The sequence below is a fragment of the Helicoverpa zea genome, chromosome 9 (assembly GCF_022581195.2).
Source record: "Helicoverpa zea isolate HzStark_Cry1AcR chromosome 9, ilHelZeax1.1, whole genome shotgun sequence".
NCBI lineage: Eukaryota > Metazoa > Arthropoda > Insecta > Lepidoptera > Noctuidae > Helicoverpa > Helicoverpa zea.
Window position 1 is genome coordinate 8,337,155 of NC_061460.1, and position 20,126 is coordinate 8,357,280.

The following is a 20,126-nucleotide window of genomic DNA, read 5'->3' on the forward strand; positions in this document are numbered from 1 at the left end:
ACACTAGGAAGTATGTGACTCAGGTACACACACACACAGGTACTCGGGTCAGGTACAAGTCAGCTACTACATTGAGACAATGATTAAAACATTTGTTTTTCAACTTGGAGATTTCTCCAAGTTGGCATTATACTTTTATTTATCCATCCAACTCAAATCGGACGTGTATTTGTTGAAATCGGGCCATACAACAGGCGCCCAGAAGCACATGCTTATCCACGTCAACAATATGGTCGTAACAGTTGGACCAACACCAGCTTTTACCTGTGAAAAACATGCGATAGCTCGTTATAGAGTTTTGTTCAGATTCATTATCCTCCTGCCCTTACCCCAATCATAACTTAGACTTGCCATAATTATATTGACATTTGTCTTGGGACTTGGAACAGTGAAAGTGTTGGTTTGGAGTCGGCACAATATGTTTTTCTCCTTCCATACATTTACGTCATCTTGCAAAATACCATTATTTCTAACCATATTGACTTTCAAACAATTCATTTGTAGCGACATGAAACGCATACAACCTTTTCGACTCGCAACCTTCAATAGTCATGAAGAAAAATACAATGAAGTTCAAATGTCAAATTCAAAATTTTAAATTTTCAAAAGCTGATTTTCGCTGTCGCAGGCGTACACATATAAATAGGGCGCCGCCCGTTCAAATAAATTAGTCGACATAAATTTCTTGTTTATAATTCATCTCTTAAATTGGTGACCCCGACGTGATTGATCGGAAGACGCTCCGTGAGTAGAGCCATCGACACCATGACGTCGAGACCAAATGAAGAATTCGTCGACGCTCAGGGCGGTATCACGGCCAGCAATGACGTGGCCACGATATCCCTGCCGGCAAGACTTCCACCGTTCTGGCGACAGAATCCTCGGCTGTGGTTCGCGCAATTTGAAGCAGCTGTCGCCGCCAGCAAACTAGGAGATGAACAGAAATTTAATCTTGTCGTTCCACTACTGGGTTGCAACAACCTGGAATTAATTACGGATCTAATACTGGAGCCTCCGGCCACCGGCAAGTACCAGACTTTGAAGGAAAGACTGATAGCGACTTTTCAAGAGTCTGACGATCGCCAACTGCAGAAGCTGTTGAGTGGCCTCGAACTCGGCGATCAAAAACCAAGCCACCTTCTTCGGAGAATGCGTGATCTCGGCGGAAAATTATTGTCCCAAGAAGCACTTAAGGTTATGTGGCTGAAGCAGTTACCCGCATATGTGCGCTCCGTACTTTCCATCAACACGGAATCATCGCTTGAAACCATAGCTGCGATGGCCGACAAGATGCTCGAACAATATGAACCTGCTTCAATCGCCGCCGTCGCTACAAATGACCCATCCACTTCAGCCGACGGTGCTCAACAAAACGTCATAACCAACCTACAGATAAACATACTTTCGAAGCAAATCGAGAAGTTAACACTTGAAGTCGCCGAGCTACGTTCAAGCCATCGGCGCGCGACATACCGCCGCCACCCTCCCTCCCGTTCTCGCTATCGCTCATCGTCGCGTCAACGCAGCGTTTCCCGCCAAAATCGAGCATCTGGCAAGCCGAGCGACGATAATGGGTTATGCTACTATCACTTCAGATTCGGCAACGATGCGCGCAAATGTGAATCACCCTGTTCCAGATCTAAACCGGAAAACTAAATAATACATCGACCGCGGCGGAGGTCGATGTAAACCAAACTAGCCGCCGCTTATGTGTGACCGACATCGTCAGCAGAGAGAAATTCCTCATCGACACAGGAGCGGACATATCAATATTGGCCGCTCGCAATGCAAAAAACTCAAAGCCCGCAAAAACGGCCTACAAATTATTCGCTGCCAACGGCACAGAAATTCGTACCTATGGAGAGCGCACTCTAGAGCTCAACCTAGGCTTACGAAGAAGCTTCAGGTGGACTTTCGTCGTCGCCAAGGTGAAGACTTCAATACTAGGCGCAGATTTCTTAGTTCACCACAAATTACTAGTCGATCTTCACCAAAGAAAACTCATAGACCGAGTGACCGATCTCAGTATAAGTACAATAAGAATAAACAACTGCGAGGAAACCGTCTTCACGATCAATCACGACCACGCCTACCACGACCTTCTAAAAAAATATCCTGATGTACTGCGACCTATGTCACTAAAGACGCCAGCCAAACATAACGTCACACACCATATAGAGACAACCGGCCCTCCAATATTCTCTCGGCCGCGCCCTCTTCCTCCCGACAAGTACAAAGCTGCGAAACTCGAGTTCGAACGCATGATAGAGATGGGAATATGCAAACCATCATGCAGTCCGTGGGCGAGTCCACTCCATGTTGTCAAGAAAAAAGATGGTTCACTACGAGTATGCGGAGATTATAGAAGACTCAACGCAGTCACCGTTCCCGACCGATACCCCATACCGAGAATTCAAGATTTTACATACCAACTTCACGGCAAGAAGATATTCTCAAAACTCGATCTGAAAATGGCATATTATTGGATTCCTATCGCAAAAGAAGATGCACAGAAAACGGCAATAATAACACCATTTGGCCTTTTCGAATTCAACTGCATGACTTTCGGCTTAAGAAATTCCGGTCAAACCTTCCAACGCTTCATGCATGAAGTCCTTCGAGGACTAGACGACATCGTATTTTGTTTCGTTGATGATATGCTGGTATTCTCGAGAAACAAGGAAGAACATCGCCAGCACTTACAAATGGTACTCGAACGCCTAGATTCCTTCGGCGTCAGTCTAAACATTAGAAAATGTGAATTCGACAGGGAAACCATCGAATTTCTCGGATACGAAGTCTCGTCAGAAGGAATTAAACCTACTCAGAATCGAATACAAGCAATCGTTAACTATCCGAAACCTCCAACAGTTCAAGAACTGCGAAGATTTCTTGGAATGATGAACTTCTATCGCAGTTGTTTACCTCATCAAGCTGAAAGTCAACACGAATTGAACAAATATCTACATAACAGCAAGAAAAACGACAAAACTCCGATTAAATGGTCACAAGAGGCAGAACAAGCTTTTGAGAAATGCCGACAAAGCATACTCGAAGCAACAACGCTAACGCACCCGATTCCCAACGCGCCGCTAAGTTTATACACTGACGCATCGAATACTAGCATCGGCGCCGTCCTTCAACAAAAGGTCGACAACGTTTGGAAACCACTGGCATTTTTCTCAAAATCCATGAGCGAAACTCAACGAAGATACAGCGTGTACGATCGCGAATTATTAGCCATGTACACCGCTGTTCAACATCTTAGAAGATTGATAGAGGGCAATCACCTCACAATATTCACCGACCACAAACCATTAACTTTCGCGCTAACAAGAACGCCTAGCAGCAGTGATACTCCAAGACGAGAACGCCAACTCCACTTCATTAGCCAGTTTTGCACAAAAATTCAATACGTGCACGGTGATAACAACGAAGCTGCCGACGCTTTATCACGCATAGAAGAGATAGATTTCTCACACGCTACCATTGATTACAATCAACTCGCCCAAGACCAGGAAAAGGACGACCAACTGAAATCCTACATGGCCAACCCAAAACTCAAATTTTCACGCATCCGATGGCCAGGAGGTCAACGACCCGTCGTATGCGAGACATCTACCGGCAACATTCGTCCCTACCTACCAGTGGCTTATCGTTTTGCAGCCTTCAAAGCACAACACGAACTAAGTCATCCGGGAGTACGAACATCTCGAAAAACAATGTCTGCAAAGTTTTTCTGGCCGGGTATGAACAAAGAAGTTGGCCTATGGGCAAAAGCCTGCATCGGTTGCCAGCGCAGCAAGATTCAACGTCACGTTGTCAGTCCGCTAGGCAATTTTCAAAAATCCTCTCGCTTCGAACACGTTCACGTAGACATCGTGGGACCGCTGCCTCCTTCAAACGACTACAGATACCTTCTTACGATGATCGACCGCTGCACAAGATGGCCCGAAGCAATTCCTATGCGTGACATCACTGCCGACACCGTTGCTAAAGCGATGTACGAAGGATGGATATCACGATTTGGCTGCCCACTACGTGTAACAACGGACCAAGGAAGACAATTCGAATCTGCATTATTCAAGGCACTTATGAAGAAGTTCGGCATCACTAGAATTCGAACCACCGCTTTCCACCCACAAGCAAATGGGAAAGTCGAACGCTGGCATCGAACTTTAAAAGCCGCACTCATGGCGAGAAGTGCAGGCACTCACTGGAGCGAGGAACTTGCAACCGTTTTGCTTGGACTGCGTTCCGCCTTACGTGAGGACTCCCAAGTCAGTCCAGCTCTGATGACTTACGGATCAACACTCAGAATACCGTCGGATTTTTTCGAGCCTTCACCGCCGGAAATTGAAGACGCAGAGTTTGTTCGCTGTCTGAGCGAATCAATGGCAAATCTTTCACCGAGTAACAAGTCACATAGCAACAACAGAAACACATTCGTGTATAAAGATTTAGCGACGTGTACTCATGTTTTCGTGCGCAACGACATGGTGAAGAGTCCATTGACCCCGCCATACGACGGTCCATTCGAAGTCATACATCGAGGAGAAAAACAATTTACCATCCAGATGCCTTTGCGTACAGCAGTCGTCTCTATCGACAGATTGAAACCGGCATACTTACTTAACGAAGAGGAAATCACTCCCACTTCCTCAAGCATGCAGAATAAGCAACAAGCGTCGCCATCACGCTTCCCGAGCATAGTGCCACAACCAGCAGCAGCGGCAAAACCACAGCGTGACACAATCGTCACTCGTTCCGGCCGCACAGTTAAACCAAACGTTCGCTTCGCTTAGGGGGGAGTGATGTAGCGACATGAAACGCATACAACCTTTTCGACTCGCAACCTTCAATAGTCATGAAGAAAAATACAATGAAGTTCAAATGTCAAATTCAAAATTTTAAATTTTCAAAAGCTGATTTTCGCTGTCGCAGGCGTACACATATAAATAGGGCGCCGCCCGTTCAAATAAATTAGTCGACATAAATTTCTTGTTTATAATTCATCTCTTAAACATTCGTTGTTTTTTGGTCGTTTCTTCCACTATATCCTTCAACGCTCATGCCCACGCCACAACTTTCCTCACAATATGACTCATTCCTCCGCTATACCTAGGTAAATGCCTAAAACAACATGACAGCCATATTTTCTCAAATACTCATTCCTTCCGCCTAATAGCCAATTTCTTCATCAAAAGTAAAATCCAAAGTAAAAATCAAAGAAATGTCTAAAGTAAAAGTAGCGGTCAAATTCGCTTTTTCTATTAGTTTTGCTGTCACTTTAGCCTTGAAAAAACGAATTTGACCGTGACTTTTACTTTAGACATTACTTTGAATTTTATGTTTGATGAAGAAACTGGCCGTAAATGACCAAAATTAAAAAAATAAATAAAAAATGTCTTACCATTTTCATTGTAGGTATTTTAGCAGCGCCCTGGATAACTAAATTGCCCGGAGTGCCAACAGGCAAACAAAAACAAAAAGAAGCCGAAATACCGGAGGCAATGTTATGCCAAAGAGGGTGAATGTTTATTTCTTTGCCCTGTAAAAAACATCATTTTGCTGTCTGAGGATGTAAAACTATAAACATAATACAAGTTTACAAAAGATCTTTCAAGTTGAAGACTAAATAGATTTTTACTTATAAAGACGTCAAAATCTGGCCTACCAGAACTTCACTGCTTAGAAAAATTTATTTGTTATACAAAAGTACAAAGTTGTTTTTTAACCGAGCGCTTAATTTTGATCCCCGAGAAAGCGAAGAATGCAAAAATGTTGTCACAACCGGAGCGAGTTTCTTATAAATTGAATCGTGAGAACAATATCAAAATTTTAAATTAACATACCAATTGCATGACTATAGGCGTGACAATATTACATACCTGACATTTGACGCAAAGTTTGTTATAAAGACTGTAAATATGATTATCAGCAATATGATAAAGTAATTCGGAAAAATGTCTGAGTGCATTTCCGATGTACCCATTCAGATCTGAATATTCCTTTTTAGCAGCTTCCGAGAGCGCAAATCCACCACCTGTAGGAAACATTTAATGGCGTTACAATTGGCTAGGTAAGAACAGAAGTAATCCAAGTAGCATTTTTTAAAAGTTGAGATATTCATAGAAATGCGTTTTTAAATTAGTAGCATTCAAAGAATGGCAGAATGTTGAAATAGTGAATGCAAGTCTGAAGGATGACAGAAAGAGAATCTAAGGCGATTATCACACTGCCCCGCATGATGCAGCGTAGTGCGTGGATGCGTTTTTTTCCGTTGTATGGAAATATCTCCGTTTGTATGGAAAACACGCATAGTCCAACACACTGAAAATGCATCCACGCGCGTTCATGCGGATCACGCACATACATGCGGAGAAACACGCACCCCCGCGCGTAGGTGCGGGGCGAGACGCAAGGTATGGCACACTGAATCCCGCAATGCCGCGCGTGATTTTGAATGGGCGTGACGTGTATATTTGAAAATGGAACTCGCTGTGCGTGAATTTACAAAACGCACCTACGCGCGTGAGTGCGTGAAAAACCCGCACGATGATGCAGATCTGCACTCCCGCAGGAACGCGAGTAGGTGCGTCGACACGCAAGATGCAGCATGATGCGGGGCAGTGTGAAGATCACCTACATAGAATGGAAGAGAAAAGCAAAGAAGGCGGTAGCAGTTGCCAGAGCTAAGGCGCAGGAGAGGTTGTACAACTCCCTGGACAGTCCAAGAGGCCATAAAGAGCTCTACCGAATTACGAAAGAGAGAGAGAGAGACGATCGAGGGACATAACCGACATAAAATGCATAAAAGATGAGTCTGGCAAGGTTTTGTGTAAAGATGAGGAAATAAAAGAGAGATGGAAGGTTTATTTTGAAAAGCTTATGAATGAAGAGAATGTTTGGAATGGAATACTCCAAGAGGCACAAGTAAATAAGGGATTGGTAAGAGAAATTAGCATGGATGAGGTAGAAAGAGCACTTGGAAGTATGAAGAATGGAAAGGCCTTGGGCCCTGATGATATACCAGCTGAGGTGTGGAAGGTGTTAAAGAAGAACGGATGTATGTGGCTGACTTTATTCTTCAACAAGTTGCTGCATGAAGAAGTCATCCCGCAAGAATGGTGCAGTAGTTCGCTAGTGCCTATCTTCAAGAATAAAGGGGATGTGCAAGATTGCGGCAACTATAGAGGGATAAAGCTCATGTCGCATACTATGAAGGTATGGGAGAAAGTGATAGAGAAAAGAGTGCGAGAAGAGAGTGAAATTACCCAAAACCAATTTGGGTTTATGCCAGGTCGAGGAACAATGGACGCCATCTTCGCACTTCGCCAATTGTGCGAGAAGTACAGACGTGTGCACAGGAATCTGCACATGATGTTCATTGCCCTTGAGAAAGCGTATGATGGGGTGCCTCGGGAAGTGTTGTGGTGGGCCATGAAAGAGAAAGGTGTGCCTGGGAAGTATGTGGAGTTAGTTCGTGCGATGTACAGGCAGTCCTGTACGTATGTCCGATCGTCGGCCGGCAATACTGACCAGTTCAGTGTGGCTGTGGGCCTGCACCAAGGGTCTGCTTTAAGTCCTTACCTCTTCCTGCTTATTATGGACGCCTTGACGGCGGACATACAGGAGAAGGCACCCTGGTGCATGCTGTTTGCCGACGACATCGTCCTGGTTAGTGAAGACGGACCTGAGATCCAGAGCAGATTGGGGAGTTAGCAACAGAGACTGGAGAATGTTGGCTTAAAAATCAGCAGAACCAAGACCGAATACATGTTCTGCGATTTCGGCGGTCTCTCCAGTCCTGAAGCCATAGCGCTGGATAACGCACTTCTTCCAGTCTGCTCCGATTTCCGGTATCTCGGTTCGCTTATTCAGGGCGATGGCGAAATAGATCGGACAGTTACGCACAGAATTAACGCAGGATGGATGAAATGGCGGCAGGTAACGGGAACAACTTGTGACCCTCGTATTCCCCTTAAAGTTAAGGGGAAAATTTACAAGAGTATGGTCAGGCCTGCTGTCTTGTATGGATCAGAGTGCTGGCCCGACGAATGAAAGACAATTGCATGCGGCAGAGATGAGAATGTTAAGAGGTATGTGTGGAGTTACGCGAATGGATAGAGTGAGGAATGAGTATATAAGAGGAAGTTTGAAAGTAGCGCCGGTATCAGAAAAACTGCGTGGAAACCGGGTGTCGTGGTATGGGCATGTGATGCGGAGGAATGAGAGTCATGTTGTGAGGAAGGTGATGAGTATGAACGTGGACGGATATAGTGGAAGAGGAAGACCAAAGAAACGATGGATGGATTGTGTGAAAGTACATAGATATGGTAAGAAATAATGTTACTTGTGAGATGACGGCAGATAGAAGAGTATGGAAGAAGAAAACATGCTGCGCCGACCCCAAATAAAATTGGGATAAGGGCAGGAGGATGATGATGATTTGATAGATATAAACATAACTCAAACTTTCATAGCTGTTTTTCTTTAGTAAATGCAATTTTGATAAAAATATTGATATAATTGTGTTTATATTTAAATATTTGTTGAACGTAAACGAAACGTAACATAAAAGAGTTTGTTTGAAAAAGTACTGAATAGCACTTGGATTACTTTTGCACAACCTCACTTCATACTCGAAGGTCCCAAAAATCGACTTAGCTCCATTTTGTCAAAAATGTTACTTGGATCACTTCTGTTCTTAACTAGCCAATTAAGAAAGGTAAAGGTAAAGGTATAATATAAGTACATATGTACATGTATGTACAATTCCTGGCGACGCTGATTTCTAGGAGTGAAGTATAAATCCACAAGTGTTTCAAAAGAAAGTAAATGTTCTCTCTTTTACGTGCTTTTCTACTTATTAAGATAAATCATACCCAGGAGGAACATAAAACTGTATGGCATGTTTTTATTTATTACTGTCCAATCCAAAACTGATGGCACTGGCTTATTAGGCAGCTCGTCTTCTGTAAAAGTAACACGTAATCTAGTTAATTGTTTGTAACGCTTCTTTTTGAAACAAATCATTGTATATGTCGCAGGGATATGATAAAAACGGGGATTTCATCAATTCTCTAAGGGATTTGATCAAATCACGGAGGATGTTAAAATAACAACACGATTTTATCTTTTCCCTAAACAAATCTAGTGAATAGAACAAATCCCTAAATTGGTTTAGTGAAATGACAAAAATAATTTTGCTTTGATATTTTAAAGGTTTATTTGGTAAGATAGACATAATTATGATAATCAGGTGTGTGTAATACAAGGAAATATTGATATAAAAAATCACCATTACTCAGAACAATATTTTTTTTTTTTTTAAAGAATGAACAAAAATTTCTTTAAAAATTAAAAAAATTTAGTTGCGTATGATATGCCTATTTATAATAATCACTTATTAAAACATGTAGCTGATTTGTGGCATCGTGAATTACATAAAGGAATTTCTTACAGGCGCAAGACAAGAACTGACATGTTTTTTGTCATTTCACTGAACCAGTTTAGGGATTTGTTCAATTCACTAGATTTGTTTAGGGAAAAGATAAAATCGTGTTGTTATTTTAACATCCTCCGTGATTTGATCAAATCCCTTAGAGAATTGATCAAATCCCCGTTTTTATCATATCCCTGCGACATATATAAGGTCACGCCAGTGGTTTCACCCACATTCCTAGCGATATAAAATAGCATATAGTCCTCTTCAATGTTAAAACAATAATTCTCGAAATTAGTACGTTCAAGCAAACAAACCAAGATATAATTTCAAGTCAATTAAAAATTAATCATTAACACTTCTCTAAAGACTAATATTAAACTGATTGTATCATAAGAAAGCAAAATTGTTTATATGGATATGGGTACATACCTACCTTATTGTTAAACCTGTTGGATCAAGTTTGAAAATGACACACTTCCACTTATAGTTCGGCCATTCAGAGAATGCGTTCCTGACACGTCGCGATTGAACTGACGACGTAACTTTGCAATGGCGTTGCAGTTACGATAAAAATATTTTTGCTGGTTGTTTACCGTTTTAACAATTGAGGAGCATTAAAACAACATTATTATATCAATAATCAATGAATGTTATTACGTCGTCAGTTCAATCGCGACGTGTCAGGAACGCATTCTCTGAATGGCCGAACTATAATTACAGCCATATTACAGCTATGTTTTGTATTTTACGACAAGCGCGATACTGTTTAAGCAGGGGCTAGTTTGAAGTCTTGTAATAAAACTTACCACTAACGTAGAAGTTGCGAAAAAAGTCCAAATTAGATGGCAATAAAAGCATTAAAAAGCAAACTAAGAACGCTGCGGCAGAGTCTTGAACACTGTTAAAAATAATCAAAAGTTACTTCTCATTCATTTTGATTCCTTGAGTATAATCATTTTCATTATCCGTATAAGTAGTCGACGCGTATCATGATTGGATATGTGGAAAGGATATAAGATACGCAGATACGATACGGTGATCGGATCGGGCAAATGATACATGTCTGGACCCGCCTTAATATAGTAAGTGCCTCATGTTAGGTAAAGTCTCAATTTTGGCGCAATCTCAAAAGTAGAAAGTAAAGTGAGGGATATTAATATTGTAACTTTTTCCTATTACTTATTATAAAAGGCTTACAATTTCCCAAAAGGTTATTTTCCTCATTTTTTTCAGAGTTTCTTCAACGGTATTCCTAGCAGCTTCCACTCCTGATTCAAGTATGAGGGCGCGGGTTCGATCCCAGGTCAGGCAAGTTACAATGCAACTTTTCTAAGTTTGTATGTACTTTCTAAGTATATCTTAGACACCATTGACTGTGTTTCGGATGGCACGTTAAACTGTAGGTCCCGGCTGTCATTGAACATCCTTGGCAGTCGTTACGGGTAGTCAGAAGCCAGTAAGTCTGACACCAGTCTAACCAAGGGGTATCGGGTTGCCCGGGTAACTGGGTTGAGGAGGTCAGATAGGCAGTCGCTTCTTGTAAAGCACTGGTACTCAGCTGAATCCGGTTAGACTGGAAGCCGACCCCAACATGATTGGGAAAAGGCTCGGAGGATGATGACTTATCTATAGAAGGAATGGTGTACAAACTTTCATACTTGCATTATAATGTTATATAGTATAGGTATATATAGGACTGCCACCTATATTGAAACGTGGAACACTGTGCCTCATGAAGCTTTGCATGAGCTATTGGACTACAAGTTCAACTTTGCCACGCTAGATGGAGCTGCACGTCTAAGTCAGTGACTTGTTTTTATTTTAAGATAATTTACAGCTGCTATCTTTTAAGTTATCGTATCTTTTATATATTTAATAATCATATGGTAAAATAAATACTAAGGTACGAAGGTAAAAATAAATAAATTATAAAGTTAATATTTTAAATGCAAATTAAATAATTCGGTTGTAACCACGTCAATAATGCTATTGAGTTAATACTGTGGGGACTCCGTTTCTTTACAATAAACAGTCGTTTTTGAAAAAAACGGGCGTTTATGTGGCCTTACCGTCAGTTGCACAAAGTTCCATACAAGTTGAAGCTTCATTCAAGCGCGGATCCAGCCCTCAAAAAAGGTTGTGGTCACAGCTACTAGAAAATCGGCTAAGTACAAATCGGAGCATGAACATGCTCATTAACAATCATGCAAGTCGTTTATGAACTTTTGAATTAAACTATTTCCTTTTTTCTGAGCATCAGGACTTTGGCATTAGGAATTAAAATAAACTTAGGAGGAAGTCGGACCAATTTAAAAAAATATACCGGGAGCAATCATTGCTAAAGCACCCCTATGTAATGGAAAGATTGTGAGTAGTTTTTTTTTTTAGGAATATAATATCTAAACGCATATTATGCTCACTATCAGTTCCGTCTCTAGCTTATGTACCGGGAGCAATCATTGCTAAAGCACCCCTATGTATGAAATGGAAAGATCGTGAGTAGTATTTTTTTTTGCGCGAGCGTAGCAAGCCGGAAAATTTTTAGATTTTGTTGTAGGTACCAAGTTATAAAATCAAAAGTGAAGACGTACAATAGAAGCGTATAAAGTTGCGCGAGCGGAGCGAGCGCGAAATTTTTGAGTTCTGTGCCACAAATTACCAAAGAAATTATAAAAAAAGTACTGTGAAATTAAGAAGCTGTGAGCATAGCGAGCGCAAAATTTTGGAGTTTTGGAACACGAAATCACCCAAAAAGAAGTAAAAAAAAGTAACTTCTGAGGGAAAAACTTTGGAACAAAACAGTACCAAAACAACTAAAAAATTTTAAATAGTGCCTATTGTAAATAATAATAATTTTATGGTAATAGACAGCTGTGTTGCTGAGAAGTTTGTTCTTCACCGCTTCTTCTTAACCAGAAAGTGCTGAAAGGGGGCGTTATTTGGGTGCTATCCTTTTCTACTTTTAAATTTTAACTTAAACTAATCGAACGTTTTGGACTCAAATCACCGCAAAGTGAAGAAGCCGCGAATTTTTTGAGTTTTGGGACACAAAAGTACCTCAAAAACTAAAGCTGTTAGAAAAAAAATATGGTGACCTCGAATTAGTAAACAACGGTTATAAATAAAATTAAATGCAACAAAAAAAAGTCTTATTTCGTTCCCTTGTGTTATGATCAGCCTATCGATTTCAAAAGACCGTAAAAGTGTGAGGTCACAAGTCTTTTAAGGTTGTGGGCATGCCCATCGTGCCCACAACGGTGGATCCGCCCTTGGCTTCATTAAATCTATTGCTGACTCTTTCATTGTCAACAAGATAAAAAGTGTAAGCAATAGATTTAATGAAGCTTTAACTTTAATGGAGCTTTGTGCAACTGGCGGTATATCATTTAAAATTATTTATACCTAATTAGAAATAAATTATTACCATACCTTAAAAATCCTAGATACATGAATATCATGTAAAAGTAAAGTCCTGCTTCCAATACAAGCATATATGGAATGGAAAATGCGGAGAACTTCGGAAATGACAAATATTCGGGTGCCCTGAAATAACGGTATTTAATTATTTAAAACTTGCCGTTTTCCCGCGGTTTCACCCGCGTCCCGTGGGAGCTACTGCCCGCATCGGGATAAAATATAGCCTATGTTATTCGCAGATATTATAGGTTTCTAATGGTGAAAGAATATTTAAAATCGGTCCAGTAGTTTTTGAGTTTATCCATTACAACCAAACCGGACAGGTGGTTTTTGTCCGGTAGGCTACTGCCCCACAGTTGTTGTCGGGGTGATCTGTCTGTGATCACTGTGCGCGCGAACACTGCATGTGCTATGCAGGATAGTAGATGATAGTTGTGCCTCCGAATGTGTAGATGGCGGTGTTGTAAGTTGTAGTACCGCTACAAAACAAACTAAATTTTCCTCTTTATAAGATTAGTATAGATGAACATTTTACTAGGCTGGAATAGTAAAATGTCTTACTAGTCCGGATATCGAAATAAATCATGGACTTTAATTGTACAAATACATATGTAGGTACACAATAAAAAAAATATTATCACACAACTTACCTTTCGAAGAGTCCTTTGAATACTAAATTAGTTGCAGTGCCCACTAAAGTACCAATCCCCCCTGAAACACGAACACGTCACACATAGTAAGTATTCTATATATCAATCATACACTAAAATAAAAATGAGTTATTTATGGCTAGTAATAAAAGCTCCGACAAAAAAATAAGAATTGCCCTTACTCAAAATACTAAAGCTACTGACTAAAATACTGACTTTCCGACTACTTTTCTCCGAATAAAAATTACGAAACGACCGAATGAGATACTAAAGTCTTCGAAAAATAAATATCACTGTTTGTTGCTATAATACTTTTCTACCAGTATAAATTACGTTCTACTGAAAACTATGCTTTGTATTTTTTAATCTTTACTTGCCTACTATTAATTCATAAATTACCTTTCATATTTCATAGACTTGGTGCCATTTTAACTATAACACTAGTGGAAAACCCGGCTTCGCTCGGGTGAAATTTGACTCATAATACACGTCTAGTAACTATAACATTATACTGAAAATATTATTCTCAGTGGTTAAACAATACTTTTAAAAAATATAAAAATGTACTTGTAATAATAACTTATACTTGCTTCATTTATCATGAATTTTATTTACCATGGGTATGCTTGCCTAGTGGGTAAAGGACCAACCTCAAGTACGAGGGCGCGGGTTCGATCCCAGGTCAGGCAAGTACCAATGCAACTTTTCTAAGTTTGTATGTACTTTCTAAGTATATCTTAGACACCATTGGCTGTGTTTCGGATGGCACGTTAAACTGTAGGTCCCGGCTGTCATCGAACATCCTTGGCAGTCGTTACGGGTAGTCAGAAGCCAGTAAGTCTGACACCAGTCTAACCAAGGGGTATCGGGTTGCCCGGGTTACTGGGTTGAGGAGGTCAGATAGGCAGTCGCTTCTTGTAAAGCACTGGTACTCAGCTGAATCCGGTTAGACTGGAAGCCGACCCCAACATGATTGGGAAAAGGCTCGGAGGATGATGGGTATGCTTCGATATCGGTACTTATTTCAGGTTCAGGAAAAGTTAGAATTAAAGTAGTATTTACGCTTTAATCTAAAACCAAGTAGATTTTGGTTTCCTAGAATATTGTTAATCGATTTCCCAAAAAGGAGGAGAATCTTAATTCGGCCGGTATGTTTTTTTAACCGACTTCCCAAAAAGGAGGAAGTTCTCAATTCGGCCGGAATGTATTTTTTTCTATGTGTGTACATCGATTACGCCGAGGTTTATAAACCGATTTACGTGATTCTTTTTTTGTTCGACGTGGAATAGCTGCCAGTTGGTCCCATAGTCATCAGGTCAGGATCTGATGATGGAAACCCTGAGAAATCAAGGGCAACCTTCGAATGTCGTAGGCATTTAATCAACACCCAACTTTTGTTTCGACGATTCTTCTTCACCGGTATTGATGAACCAGCTCCCTCCTCTTCCTCCGATCCAGAACGGTACACGGGTACCTCATCCATATTTCGTAACAATACTAAGTTTCCTTAATAGATAGTAAGTTAGTAGTTTCCTTAGTACATTTAATAGTTATATTAGTGAAAATACGAAAGCAAAAGCAACAAAAAACTATTTATTTTCTTAACATAAACAGACGTTACATGCAAGCGTCGGTCGTTGCAAACGCACTGCGCTCGGATCTTTCGAACTTGCACACGAAAACAGTTGAATGCGACCCGAACCCGATCGCGTGTGCCAAACTGTTGAGGTATTTTCATTATTTTGTATGTCTCTACCAGACCTCGGGACTATAGAGTCCCGGATTTTTGGGAGGCGAACGTGGGGCCGAAGCCAACACGCTGAAGCCCTTTTGAGACAACTTTAATGAAATGGTGACACAAAACCGACGATTATCCCTGTATACACTATAGAAATGTACCCAAGGACAATCCCCGGTTCTGTGCTAAACTATTGCTAACTATGGATGAAAACTACTTGGGCTATTGTGATGGGATGCTAGTGGACTAGGAATGGGGAAACTACGGGAACTATGGCACCTGCCGATAACAATGTAATAAATACACGTAAAAATGGCAGGTGGAGACTCGCCAACTCACTTACTGGGCCCCCGGGAATCAGTCGCTAAATCGCAACAAGAGGGCAACAGGTACATGAGCGGCTGAAGGGTGAGGATACCTCGGCGGACTTTAAACGCAGATCACGCGCTCCCTGTGGGTCCAGCATCACCGGCCCACTCGCCACTTACCACGAGGCACCTACCCTCCGAGTGGGCTGTTAACCCTGCTCTAGCGACTCCACTCTGACCGGCCGATGAAGGTAAGCCAAGAGGCGGGAGACCTATCCCCCGTCATGCTTCACTCCGGCAGGCCGGAGATGGGGGACAGTATACTCTCCCTGGAGCACTCGGATATATAGCCCCGCGGGGTCGCTACTCCCCGTCATCCGCCTCAGATGCTCTGCGGGGCTGGAGCACTCGGATATATAGCCCCGCGGGGTCGCTACTCCCCGTCATCCGCCTCAGATGCCCTGCGGGGAGTATTTTCATTATATTGAGAGTTAAAAAATAAATTTAATAACCAACAATAGAAATTATAACAGTTCATGCAAGTTGTAAAAATATGATTATTTTGTCAAAACCTCTGTTGTCGGTAACTTAGTAATTTTGTCGGAAGTTCAGTATTTTAGTCGGAACTTTAGTTTTATTACTCGAAGATCGAATTTTCTTTAGGACAAAAAGTTATTTGTACCTGCTCATATTTTTGTAGTTAAAATTGATATTTTTTGTCGTTTATATTTTCGATATTTTGTCGGTAATTCATTATAACGCTGGTTAATTAGAATAATAGTCGGCCACATATCGCTGGAGATTAATTTGTTTTTCGGAACCATTATTATTACTATAATATATCATATTTAAAGTTTTCCTCGTTGGTCTAGCTGTTGCAAGTGCGGCTGCTGAGCACGAGGTCTCGGGTTCGATTCCCGAGTCGGGCCGAAATCGCTTTGTGGGTTTTAGAAAACTTTCACAAAGCAGCCCGGAGCCTGGAAGCTAGTGATTGATACACCCGTGCATCGGAGAGCACGTAAATGTCGGTCCTGCGCCTGATCTCTCTCCGGTCGCGTCGGATTACCGTCCCATCGGGCTATGAGAGTTAAGGAATAGTGAGTGCACCTGTGTCTGCGCAATACTTGTGCACTATAATAATGTTCTGCGTAGTTGGCTTATCTCCTCACATGAGAACAGCCGCCGTAGCCGATAATCGGCTAGGAGGACATCATCAGTAATTTAAAAAACGTGCCTATCTAGCGACTCGCGCATGTACCAATACAATATACCCATCCGCTTGCTCTTGTCACATGCGCATGTTAACTTGCTACATGCACCGTGTGGACGCACCCTTAAATTTGTAACTTACCAATAGTTGCTGAAAAGGACGCAGCGCAAAAATAACAAGTAGTTATATCTGAGGCAACTTGTACACCATCGCTGTCCAATTCGTAAACTTGTATAAGATTTTGCTGAAAAAAAAGAATAGCAAATTTTTTTTATGTACTTACTTCTTTTTTAAATTTCTATAAAGTTTCTAAAATTGAAATAAAAAGTCAAATAGGTAGGTAATATTGTTTTTAAATCACCATAAATTGTCTCATGACACAACACAACTTGTACATGTTCTTAAAAACTAACTTTTTCGAAAACATCCAACAGAGCGAAAATAATGGGAACCATCATAGATGACGCTGCGGTATTAGTGATCCACATCGAAATGAACATGGTCGTGATTGACATCGCAAACAGCAGTCTGAAACAAACATTTGATTTTAATTGTAAATATTACCACGAGGTTTGGTCAGTAAGTCCACTACTCTGCCTCCGCCTAACGTATATGGTACTTCCCATAACGGCAGAAGTCATTTTTTCCACCTCCCAAAAAGATTCTTTGAGATAAAATAAAGCTCAAGGGCCAATACCTATGATACTATCACGGTTTTACGATGAGGTATCACGGTTTGGCACGCAAATATACAATGAAAATAAGTCATCTTCCTGCCCTCTTTCCAAGTTATTTGAGGTAAAATTAAAACATAACTATCAAATTATTAACATTTCTGGGGCCTTAAGCTTCTTTAATTAAATTTGAAAATTGAAAATTTGCTTGAATTTAAATAGCCTTAAGACCCCAAACAGCGCCGGGGAGAAACCCCGTTGCCGGCCGGGGAGAAACCCCGTTGCCGCGGCAAGTTGTCGCGCAGCGGGCGGAGCTGCGGCGCGATCTCATGGTGGCCTGGAGGGAGAGACTGTCGCAACCCAGTGCAGGGCACGCCACCATCGTGGCGGTAAGTCCCCTCTTTGAGGAGTGGCTCGGGAGGAGTCACGGCGCCCTCACGTACCGCATGACGCAGGTCCTCACCGGACACGGTTGTTTCGGGAGGTACCTGCACCGCATCGGTCGTGAGGAGGCGCCCGGGTGTCACCATTGTGCGGACAGCCCCGAGGACACGGTGGACCACACAGTCCAGGTGTGCCCCGCATGGGAAGGGCACCGCCGGGTCCTCGTCGAGGCTTTGGGCGGCGGCGACCTCTCGCGTCCGGCCCTGGTTCAGGCCATGGTCCGGGGCGAGAGGGAATGGGATGCCGTCGCCTCCTTCTGCGAAGCGGTCATGCTCGAGAAGGAGGAGGCGGAACGCCAGAGAGTTCGCACCTCTCATCCCGGCCGCCGCGCTGGACCAGGTAGACACCATGGGCGCCGGGTGTCGCGAGATGACTCCCGGCTACCGTAGGCGTGGGTCTGTGGGCGGTGAGTTCGGGTGGCTCATCGTCCCTCTGTCTTTCTAGACGACAGACCCGTGTCGACGGCGCGCGTTGTTCCACGCGCTCCTCAAAGAGATGTCAGCAACCCCAGCGGGGCCCAGCAGGGCCAAGGCCTGCCGGGGCTGCGGGTTGTTCGAAAGAGATACCGCGGCCCTGGTACATAAAAGGCCTATGACGGAACACGACGATTTTAGTCAGTAAGAGTCTGACACTCCCTCACCGCTGCTAACCCACAGCGGGAGGGGTCATTTGATGATTTTACGTCGCTAAAAAAAAAAAAAAAAAAAAAAAAAAGACCCCAAACAGCCCTGTCAGTGGCAATAATTTTCAGTATATTGTAAGTAATACTAAACCGAAGTAACACATTACAAATAAATGTGTAAACCTGTAGTGCGAATATCCGATGAGTCTGATAGTATGCAAAGCTAGTCTTTGATGCAACCCTGACTGTTCCACAGCTTGTGCTAAGATCATACTTCCGCAGAACATAAGAACAGTGTCCTGAAAGTTAAGAAAGCCTCATTAATTATAATTTAGCATTATTTATTACTAGCTTCCGCCGCGCAGTCGCGGCGCTACCACCAAGCTAGACCCACGTTTGTTGATTCAAACAATTACGCATAATCTAAACGCATCAAGTGATGATGTTGATGCACTTATAGGGTGCAATAATGAAGGATTGGAGTAACAATGACTACACAAAATCGCATTATATTGTTTTACTAAGCATATATGCATCAAGAATGCTAGTTAATGCGTTTTTGACTAGTCGACGTAAGTTCTTCGAATTAGAGGCTGCTAACGATAAGTACCTTTTTCAAATTATATGTTATACCTTCCTATATTTTGAATATATGTTTCTATAAATACATTTTGGACAACTTATTCTTTATTTGGTACATATAGATCATATACTTATCGGACAAATTAGTTTGAAGTTACATGCAGCACAAATAAAAATAAAAACTTTAGGCGCGGTTTTCTCGAAAGTGTTCAAATCCTAGTTAATGCGTTTTTTATAAGCACGGCAGTATAGAACCTCGAAGAATAAAAGAATAAGTATTAAAATCAGTTCACGCAATCCAAAATTACCACCCAAAACCATATCCCTAACCATACATACCTCCACCACCTAGTTCTTTACACATTAGTAACCCATTTTCCCAAGAGATGTCGCTGTACGTTGGGCTACTTCGCGCTATTAACATTTTGTTTCGTAGTTGATGGGGTCAGGATAGGTATGAAGCATAATCGGTGAAGTACGGAACCCTACACTGAGCGTGGCCCGACACGCTCTTGACTGATTTTTAATTGGGTGATTGGATTTCCACGTCTGGTAGCACTGACTGACAGCAACCGTCAACTGCACAAAAATTCGGTATTTTATTATACTCTTTTGCAAAAAAAGGGGACACCTATGCGAAATATTGATTTTGGCCAGTTTCTTAGCAATTCTACAAAATTCAACTCTAACGCATGCTTGGCTAACCCTTTTGATGGTAGTAACATAATAGGTAATATTCCAATCATTGAAAACTTTTGAAGCATTCATAAAGTCCTTGAAACCAAGATTTCGCAAAGATGTCCGATTTTCTTGCAAAAGAGTGGATGTGCATGGGTATTCATGAAACATTTTGGTCATTACCAGTTGCTACGTACTTTGGAAGGCACTTTACATTGGTGGACTGTCATTATTTCATCATTGGGAGTCAGAAGCCAGAAGTTTTGACAACCAGTCTTACCACGAGGTATCAGGCAGATTGTCCTGTCCGGGTTGAAAACGGGCGGGTCGTAACAAACCTTTTAAACATTTT

General features: G+C 41.8%; 1 pseudogene; it reads right to left on the reverse strand.

Moving 5' to 3' along the window:
- Nucleotides 1-135: 135 nt before the first annotated feature.
- Nucleotides 136-20,004, reverse strand: LOC124633099 (annotated as a pseudogene).
- Nucleotides 20,005-20,126: the final 122 nt, after the last annotated feature.